We start from the raw sequence: 10,003 nt of genomic DNA, 5'->3' as shown, positions 1-10,003 counted from the left end.
TGACTCAAAGAAGTGGCCATTCATTCCACTATTAACATTTATCTACTTTTGATAATAAAACCAAACTGTGATAACTAACATAAACAAAGAACTGTACTAATAAAACAACAAATGTCTTTCTTATAAACTAAAAGAAATTCACTCAAAGGTGTTTGTTTGTTTGTTTGTTTGGTTGGTTCTCTTTGGTGAAAGTAAGTTTCTGGTTTATTAAATAATGTAAAAATTAAAGTTTACCATAAATCCCCATAAAAGAGTGCACAAACGGAACATTCATTAAAATCATTGCAAATGGAGAATACCCAGGACGAAAGCACCATGGTGGTAAATAACTTTATGCAAATTAGATGTTCCAATAGACCTATCAAATTGTGTGTGTGTGTACAGTAGCCAATCAGTGACATCTTCTTCTGGTCATTCCCCTTCTCCTCAGCTGTAAGACTCATTTAAATTCTGTAATCAGTGAAGGGAATTCCATACAGCAGAGCTCCTTCATTTCTAAATAAACATCTGTAAAGCCATATCTAAGACTCTGGTGCATTATCTGTGGAATGCAACTGGCTTTGGATGTCCATGCTCTATAACTCCAAAAAACATTCTCCAAGATTATTTTATCCACTTTCACCACTAGTTTTTTCCTTACACCCCATCTGCTGGAAGAAAGGTTGGAAAATAGGAGCATTCATATCCACAGTGGGACTTTGTGCTTCTGTGCTAAGGAATGAGAAACACTTTTTGAAAAACAGTGAAATATACTAGTAATCTATGGGAATAAAACAGTACTTTTGTCACTTCTCATTGTCATCAATTTATTACCTTCATTGGTAAAAAATGGCTAAGTGTCAGACTGCAGCCTGGGCTCGCTGCATAGCCAATTCATTAAGGAAATAATTGAAAATAGTCACAGAAAGAAAAAAACATGTTTATTTTTTATTTTTATTTTTGCATGCATGAGTGCTTAATCAATTTTCAGACATATTTACATGCCTACTATTTAAACTTAATGTACAAGCTTTAACTGGAACACATAGTAATGCATGTTGTTTATCTGCAGAGCTCACATTATGACAGAAAACTTCAGTGTGTTGTGTAATGGCATTGGGGGAAATCTTCTGGAATTAAAAGAAAAAACAATTCTGACTGAAAGATGGCAAGTGCAAATAGTTTTCTTCTGTTACTTCTTATCATTTCCATTATCTTTAAGAAGTCCTTATTAGTAAAAAAGGAGGATGCCAGTTCTTACAAATAGTTTGCTGATCAGTGTACATAAGGACATGACTAGAAGTTGGAAAAATACTTGTTCAAATTTCTCATTTTCCTTCATTATTACTGGGTCCATTATGATGCCAGAAAATGTGGAATGGTCTGCCACACTTTCCAAATGTAACAGAATTGTAAATAACCATTTTAATTCTCCTCTGGATCCTAAAATATCTTGGTCAGCTCCAATGCAGCTTACCATTGGCATAGCTAGCCCAACTAGTGCCCTGTGCCAGTTCCAGTAACTAGTGCACCCACCCCCTAATCTCTTCAAGAGAAGAGGAAATAAAGGTCTCTGATCTGCTGACTGGTGCTTCTTAAATGCAGGAGCCATCCAGCCAACTACGGCCTCTTTCTGCCTCCTATCTCCACTCTCCTCAGCTGAGGGGCAATTAAAAAATAGTCCATGATTAGGTACCTTGTGCTCCAGAAATTAAGTGGCCAATCAGGTCCCATTTCTGTGCATTGCCCCATAACCTCCCTAATCATATTTTACTGGGGGAAAGGGAAAAAAGAAAAAAATCTTTTTTTCTTCTTTAAACTGTAACAGACTGCTTGCTACAAATGTAGCAAGCAGTTTGTGTAGTTTAGATCACAAACGAAGAGCTAAAGCACTCAAGATTGACCACAAATGCAATACCATCTTTTAAAAGTTGGTATGAATGAAAAGTGATCAGGTTAAGTCTTGGTTGGTAGATCACATCCCCAAACACTTTGGGCCTGAGGCCATTTCCACCTTTGCCCCACCTAACCATTTATGAGAGTTATTTGGGCCGTGTCTGTCATCTGATAATTATGTTGAACAGGAGCTGGGTACATTCTGTATTGCAGAATATAAGGACTTATAGAGCTAAAGCTGGGGAATTACTCTACCATTCGATCATGTAAGAACAACTTCACCCCTAAAGTAATAGACTAGAAGCACTATGAGGTCATCAGTACCTCCATAACCTTTGGAAACATTTAATTGCATGTAAATATGTTTACGGCTAATTATTCCTTTTTAATTATTGTTTATTGTCATAATTTTCAAATTTTTTCTGAGTTATTCCATATAAATATAAAAATGTTATCCATAAGTGGTTGTTCTCAATTTTGTCTTTAGTTTGTTTCATGGTTCACCATAAGATTTTCAAAACTGTAATCTAGGCATTGTTGGACTGTATCCTATTCTCTATTTCTAACTAAAGTGAATGAGACAGCATATATATAGACACACACACACACACACACACACACACACACACACACACACACACACACACACACACACACACAGCCCACTAGCTTGATTAAGCTGCTCCTTTGATAGGGCTACCTTTTGTTTGACTTTAAATTCAGAGCAGGAGCAAATTCTTCAAAATTCCATTAGAATACAGTATAGCGCTTACAGTTTTTAGAAAGCTAAAGACTAATAGAGCACCAGGGAGTGATGTTCTGTCAGCTGAAGTGTATAAGAACCTTCCAGCTACAGCCGTTAAGCTCTTTTTCAATGCATGCTCAATGGCTTCTACTCAATATCCCACTTTCTAAGAAACATTTGCTTCTTGTTCCATTTCTTAAACCCAGCAAAGATGCCATATCTTTTTCAAGTCACAGGCCCATTTCCTGGCTTATTGTTGGGAGTAAAATATACATGTGAATATGGGCCACTAGGCTGACACCTATATTATCATGTTTAATACATCTAGACCAAGTAGGCTTTGTCAAGAATGAAGCCTCACGGCATCACATAATCAGAGTTGCACCATAGTTAGAAAGAGGTTATTTTAGCAACTCTGTCATAGGATTATTGTCAGTTGATGTTGAAAATTCATTTGATAGTATTAGTGATGATATTTATTAGTGTGCAGCGGTAGTGTTGTTTTCTCACAGCAAGAGGTTCTCCCGTTCGATTCTCAGCTGGAGTGCAGGGAGTGCCTTCTGTGTGGAGTCTGCATGTCCTCCCTGTGGTTGGGTGGCATTCGAAAGACATGCGTGAATGGGCTTGCCTTTGTTGAAGGTTGGACGTCGAGATGGCACCTCGGCGTTTGTGAAAATCTACTGCCAATCATTAGTGGAACGGAGTTCCGCTGTGGCGACCCCTAACTGGGAAAAGACAAAAGACAAACAACAAGTGACGATATTTATTAGGAGTTTTGGAATCATTCTGGTTCTGTCCTTAATTTACTAATATTTTAACAGCCATATACCAGGGATCTTTATCTGTGGTGTAGTCGGCTCTTTTATATCAAAACCTTGTACAATTTCAAAGGGTGTCAGGCAGGGCTGCCCCTTAGCACCACTGCTATTCATCCTACTTATAGAACTTTTAGCCCAAATTCTGAGAGATCATCTCAATAACAATGCCCTAAATCAACTTGCATTTAATGTGGGGATTGCTCTATTTACATATGACCTCTTGGTGCTCCTGCCTGATCAAAAGCAGAACTTGCCTGTTTGTTGGTATGTTCTTAGTAATTGGCAGTCCAAAGGAGGTTACAGACCCAAACCCTCTAAATCTATACTCATGTCCCCCTAGAGTGAACCTAGTATATGTTCAGGGTAGTTAATATAACTTTCTGTTAAATCTGTTTTTTTCCAATACTTGGACATTGTTTTAGTCAGTATTCCATTGACTACTAGAGACATGAATGTCCAACTAATCCAGAGGCAGCTAGAATCACACATACAGGAGTGGAAGACATGGGCTTTTAAAATCAAGATTGTATTAATCAAAACATTTTATTTTCCTAAATCCTGCATATTATTCAAAGGTTCCCAATAAGAATTCACTACATGATCTTAAGGACATGGGACAACACTATCTGGAGATTTCTGTGTTATCCCTCTTGGCCTAGAGGCTCCCCAAGAGTACATTATTCTTCTCAATCATACAGAGACCTGGGAGTACCAAATTTTGTGATAACATATCAAGTGGTCATCTTGCAATTATTCAAACAATACAAATGTGGAACAAGCGATAAGGTGGAGAGAGCAACACCAAAGCAACAGTAAAAAAGAAAATAGTGTCTCCACACCGTCAAGCCAAATAAAATTTATTAAAAAACGACAAAGCTTTCGGATATAAAAAGCATCCTTCCTCAGTGTCTTACACTTTTACTTTGTGTAAGACACTGAGGAAGGATTTTTTTATATCCGAAAGCTTTGTCGTTTTTTAATAAATTTTATTTGGCTTGACGGTGTGGAGAGACTATTTTCTTTTTTGCATCTTGCAATTATTTGCAGATTTATACCTGCAGAGTTCATCTCTAGTATGGGTCAATTATATGGTGAATACCTTAAACCATAATGCCCACCCTCTTCTCTCTGTGGAGGTAGACCAAGAGCAATATACCAAACTGCTTTCACCTTTTGCTATTGCTTTATGATATTATTCCAAGTCACATTCTAGAGTCATTTTGCAATATGTAAATGTTTAGTTTAAATGATTATGCACAGATTTGAAAAAGACCCTACCCATGCTAATGCACACATTTAATTTCCATTTGGAGCACATGTTTTCCCATGGCACTATTAGTGGAGTAAGGGGCTTACATATCTGTTCAATTATATATAGAACAGGGTGTTAAATAATTCACAGATTTAATAGTAGAGTGCAATATCCCACAGGGATGTATATGTTATTGGTATCAGCATAAATCCTTGCACAGAGTGACAGTTAACTCACAACAGATACAGCAGGCTTTTTCCTGTCCATTAGTACGGTTGCTAACTAACAATTGTATATTGTCTGTGGCTAAGAGTGTATCACTGTCACACTTAAGAAGTACGTTAACACATATCTTCTACAGTTTGGTGGCAGAGGTTATACAAGATATTCCTGGGATAGAAGGCATAGGGGATATTGAAGATCAGGCCCTACATGCATTACAAAGTCCTTGGAAATCCACTTCATCCTCCAGGTGGAATACTTTTGCATGGGTTTGCTTTCACTGTTGTTTCTGACACCAGATGAGCTATGTGTAAAACCTTCAGGCATTCCTCCTATCTGTATGCATTGCCAATCCGCTAGCTGTGCCCTTTCTTGGGAACATGTACTTTGCTAGTGCCCAATACTTCAGAACTTTTGATGCCACTTTTGGGAGAGAATGGGAAAGATATTTATTTATTTATTTTATTTATTTATTTAACATTTGTTTACTGGGAAAGTCCAACTTGGAAGAAAGCCAATTTTCAGCAGAGACCGAGGGAGAAACACTCTAGAAGCATGTCTTTGAAACGTGGGAGGGAACTGGAGCACCCAGAGGAAATCCACATGAATGCACGGAGGGCACGCAAACACCACATAGAAGGCATTCCAGCCAAGAATCGAACTAGAGAACCTCTAGCTGTGAGGCAACAATACTACCACTGCACCACTGTGCCATCCAATCATATATATGACAGAAGACAGGAAATGGTTAGGACTCTGTGGTACCTATCCAAACATACAAACATCACATTCTATCCTAAACCTAACTATTTTGATAGCAAAAAGTCTATGGGCAGGATTCACGATGGCTTGCACGGAGTCTAAGAGCCGTGTAAGACTCCATGCAGTCATCGCGATCCAGGAACAGCCCAAAATCCTGTGTAAGAGAAAGCTAAAACGACTCTTACACGGGCAGGGCGTGGATATGCTAATCACCCCACTTGCAGCCGAAAGGCATGCAAATGAGGTAGATTAGCGATCCACGAAGCTGAAACCAGCCCGTGTAAGAGTCGTGTTGTTAGAAATGTACTCAGTTGACAACTGAGTACGTTACTGCAAATAACACAACGGAGCCATGACAGCTCCAAATAAAGTGTGCAAATGTTACAGACAGCATGCCAATGGCCAAATATGTGGCTATTGGCATGGAAACCAATGCAAGCAAACATGAAAAAAAATAATTTTTTTTTCGGAGATCGGCGATGTTTAAATGCAGCGCGGCCAGCATAAGCGGGCTGCGCTATATAAAACTGAAAAATGAAGGTTAGAAACCCACAAATGTGGGTTTTATGTAATGCATGGATTTGCAATGCAGGGAGTAGCAGACCAAAAACAACATGGCCACCACCTAGTGGTTGCTAAGGGGGGAAGCTGAGTGTAAGACATGTAACTTAGCATTAGTAGGCAATCCTATGTAAATGAATGGTAGGATAGTGAATCACACTGTCACATAGCAAATGAGCACAGTCCGTGTAGTGTAAGAGTTAGATAAGGGGGAGTAACAGAGTAGGAGATAGGTGACATCACAGGGGGGAATGTCAGGAAGAAAGCAAGCTCATTGGAGCAAAGTGGTATGTGAAATATATCAATCACACAGCAGAAAAAGAGGAGTGTCAACAGATAAGCATGGGAAAGTCAAGAAATGGATGGTGTACACTGTGGCTAACACCAAAGTTTCTTGCTGTACATGCATGCGCACGTGTGCTCGCTGGGAGGCGCGAGTAAGACAGAGTGCACGGGTGTAAGGCAGAGTAAGCATGTAGGAGCCTGTTTAAAGTTCTGTAAACCTGTTTGCGCTGGTGTGTGCGCGTTTTAACCTGAATAAGCAGAATCTAGTCTGTGTACGCATGTGTGCGTGCGTGGTAGCCACTGTGAGTGTGTTTTCGCTGGTATGGGTGCTGTTCCCCCCTGAGGAAACAGAGAGGAAAAGGAAGCAGGAGAAATAGTAGGAAACTAGCAGGGAATACCTGTAGAGGTAGCAGGTGAAAACAATTAGAAGCAGGCAATCACACAGGCAGAATACAAGCCCAGCCCAGCACTTAAAACACTGCAAACAGCATTGCAGTATGTTTCTCTCAAGAGATACAGCAAGACAAGAGTAAGCTAGTAGAAGTGAAAACTGAAAAAGCTGCACTCAGACCAAACATGCTAGGGGCTGCCATAGCTGTCATAAGGAGACATAGGAGACTTGCTGAGGGTGGTGACAATGGAAATGCTGCCAGACAACCCACAGTGAGGAGACGGAGAAGAGTGTACAGGCCCAGGGTCACCTACCAGGGGTTACATGAGCTGGAGATAGTGGAGCGCTATAGAGTGGACAGAGACCTCCTGCAGCAAATTGTCGAGCTGTGAAGGCCACGCCTCACACACAGAATCAACAGAGGGGAACCCATCCCAGTGGAAACCAAGGTATGTGTTGGCCTAAGAATACTAGCAACAGGTACCTTCCAGAGACCAACTGGTGATATGATGGGGATAACACAGGCATCAGCCTCCAGGGTACTGCACCAGTTCCTGGAAGCCATGTCAGCACATGTCGGTGATCATGTATATTTCCCCAATGCCCGTGAGGTATTGGCCAGCAATATGCGTCTCTTCCAGCAAATAGCGGAATATCCTGAGGTAGTGGGTGCAATAGACTGCACGCACATACGCATCAAAGCACCAGCCGGTGAGCGGGGTAGGGCCTACATTAACCGCAAGGGCTTCCCCTCCATCAACTGCCAGGTCATGTGTGATGCCCAGGGCATAATAATGAATGTGTGTGCTGGCTGCCCTGGGAGCTACCATGATTCCCATATCTGGCATTTGACGCAGCTGTACCAGACATTTTCCAATGGGGACATCCCACATGGACACCTAGTGGGGGATGCAGGTTATGCACTCGAGCCGTGGCTGATGACACCCATCAGAAACGCACACACCTGAACAGGAACGCCATAATGAGGCACACGCACAAACACGTAATGTAATAGAGCATGTGTTTGGGCTGCTCAAGTCACGGTTCCGGTGTCTGGACACATCTGGCGGAGCCTTGCAGTACTCACCAACTACATGTACCCAAATTGTCATGGTATGTGCTATGCTACATAATATGATCGTGTGAAAACAGCTGCAGCAGGACCAGCATAGGGCCGGGCCAAACAACCCCCCACAATTCCAAGGCCATCACAGGCAGAGCGTGACTCGGAGGAGGAACAACCTGAGCCTGCCACAGTAGGCAGAAGGAGGCGTGCCCAGTATGCCCTGGCCTTGGCAAAGAGGCAACGCATAGCACATACACTGGCTCAGTAGGAACCCTGGGAATGATACCCATCTCTGACTCACTCATATAGTAACAGGGATGCCTAAAATGACATAACCTGCTCTCAAACATGTACAGGGAGTGTAGTATGTGCATCCGACAGAGGCAGCCCTGCAGCACCACCTGAGGCATGATTGCCATGTGTTAAGCAATGTAACACCATCTAGAATATGCAAACATGAAGACCCAACCTAACATCTCACCCTCACCAAGCATGATGCCACACTATGAAAACAACAAGATCAAGTGCAATAATTGGCTGAGGTATTGCCGTTAGCAAGGGGGGAACACATGTCTGACAGCCTGGGCTGACATGCCAATTAAGACATGATGCCCCACCTGCTAGGGATGGCATGCATCCAGCACACCTGGCTGTGTAGATACTGGCAAAGGCTGCTGTCACCCCCACTGTGCCTGGAATAGGTAAGTCTAGAAACACAAACCCACCAACATAGGTAGCACAAGGGAGAATAACCTGGACGTAATGCTACCCAATGCCAGAAGTCTAACCTGCAAGGTGCATGCAGACCAAACCCACCACAGCATGGAGAATGGTAATATGTGTTCTGTAACAGAAACCTGGGCAAGGCCCAGAAGAGCACCCTAATACTACCAGGTTATGCCTCATACCATGCTCTACAGCTCCAAAACATGGAACACACGACAATAGGAGTGTGGCTACCAGTAATTATCAAGAATAACCACACCCCCCAGGTTGGTACCACAGCAAAAAGCAGCATGGACTATCCACGAGTGAGTAACACTGTCTCAAACTGTGTACCTGTTTGAAGCCTGCTACAGACCCCACACACAAATCCGGGTACCCCAGCCAGCCTTCCTGAAGACACGTCAGAGTATGAATGTCCCAACAAATACCAAACAAGGCACACACAAAGTATGACATAGGTGGCAATCCATAATGTATGGAAGAAGTAGTCATGGACCTAGGGACACAAGTGGACGGTAACCTGTCATGTAACACACACATTGCCAAGGTGGCCAGGAAGACCTGCTATATTGCCAACCTTAATATGAAAGGATGCACATGTAGAACTACAGAGGTCACTGTGCCCCCATACCCTTCCCTTATCAGGCCCATACGTGACAACTATGCCCCAGTCCGCATGTACCTTACCTTACACATGCAGCAGTCAGAAAGACCCCAAATGTACCCCACCAACAGGATAAAGGGTCCAAACATTGGACATCTGTGGCCTGGCTGAAGAAACCACAGCCCAATTCAGAAGCATACTGCACAGTCATAGGTGATGTATGCCTGATGTACAAGGCCATGCCCAATCCAGAATGAATGGACATGCTCCATTGCAGAAACCCCAAATCCAGCAGACACACCACAGTGAGATATCTGATCCTCTACACATAGATTACTAGGATGTGCTGGAGGGACAGATCCATAACCCAGAGGCTCAGGACACTCTGGAACAGAATCCCAGTCCATGATAGGCTGAGCTCCACACACAAATTCAACAAGAGAAATCCGTTGAAGTGCATGGGAGATAGCAGGTGTACACTGGGGGCCATCCCTGTGTCACATCTAGGAAAGTAAACCCTACGTGGGCATGATATGCACATTGCAAGGGGTGTTGAGACCCACACACAGCCTGTCCGTGCTCAAACAAGGCCAGGGCCAGGGCAGATAGCCTAGTATGAACCTATGAACCTATGATGATACATTTATTCTGATATTGCACTTGTTTCTCAGTTTGTTACTTTAAATTTATTGTGTA

The sequence above is a fragment of the Protopterus annectens genome, chromosome 10.part0, assembly GCF_019279795.1.
Source record: "Protopterus annectens isolate FY-2018-M chromosome 10.part0, PAN1.0, whole genome shotgun sequence".
Taxonomy (NCBI): domain Eukaryota; kingdom Metazoa; phylum Chordata; order Ceratodontiformes; family Protopteridae; genus Protopterus; species Protopterus annectens.
Note: the sequence above shows the minus strand (reverse complement) of the source record.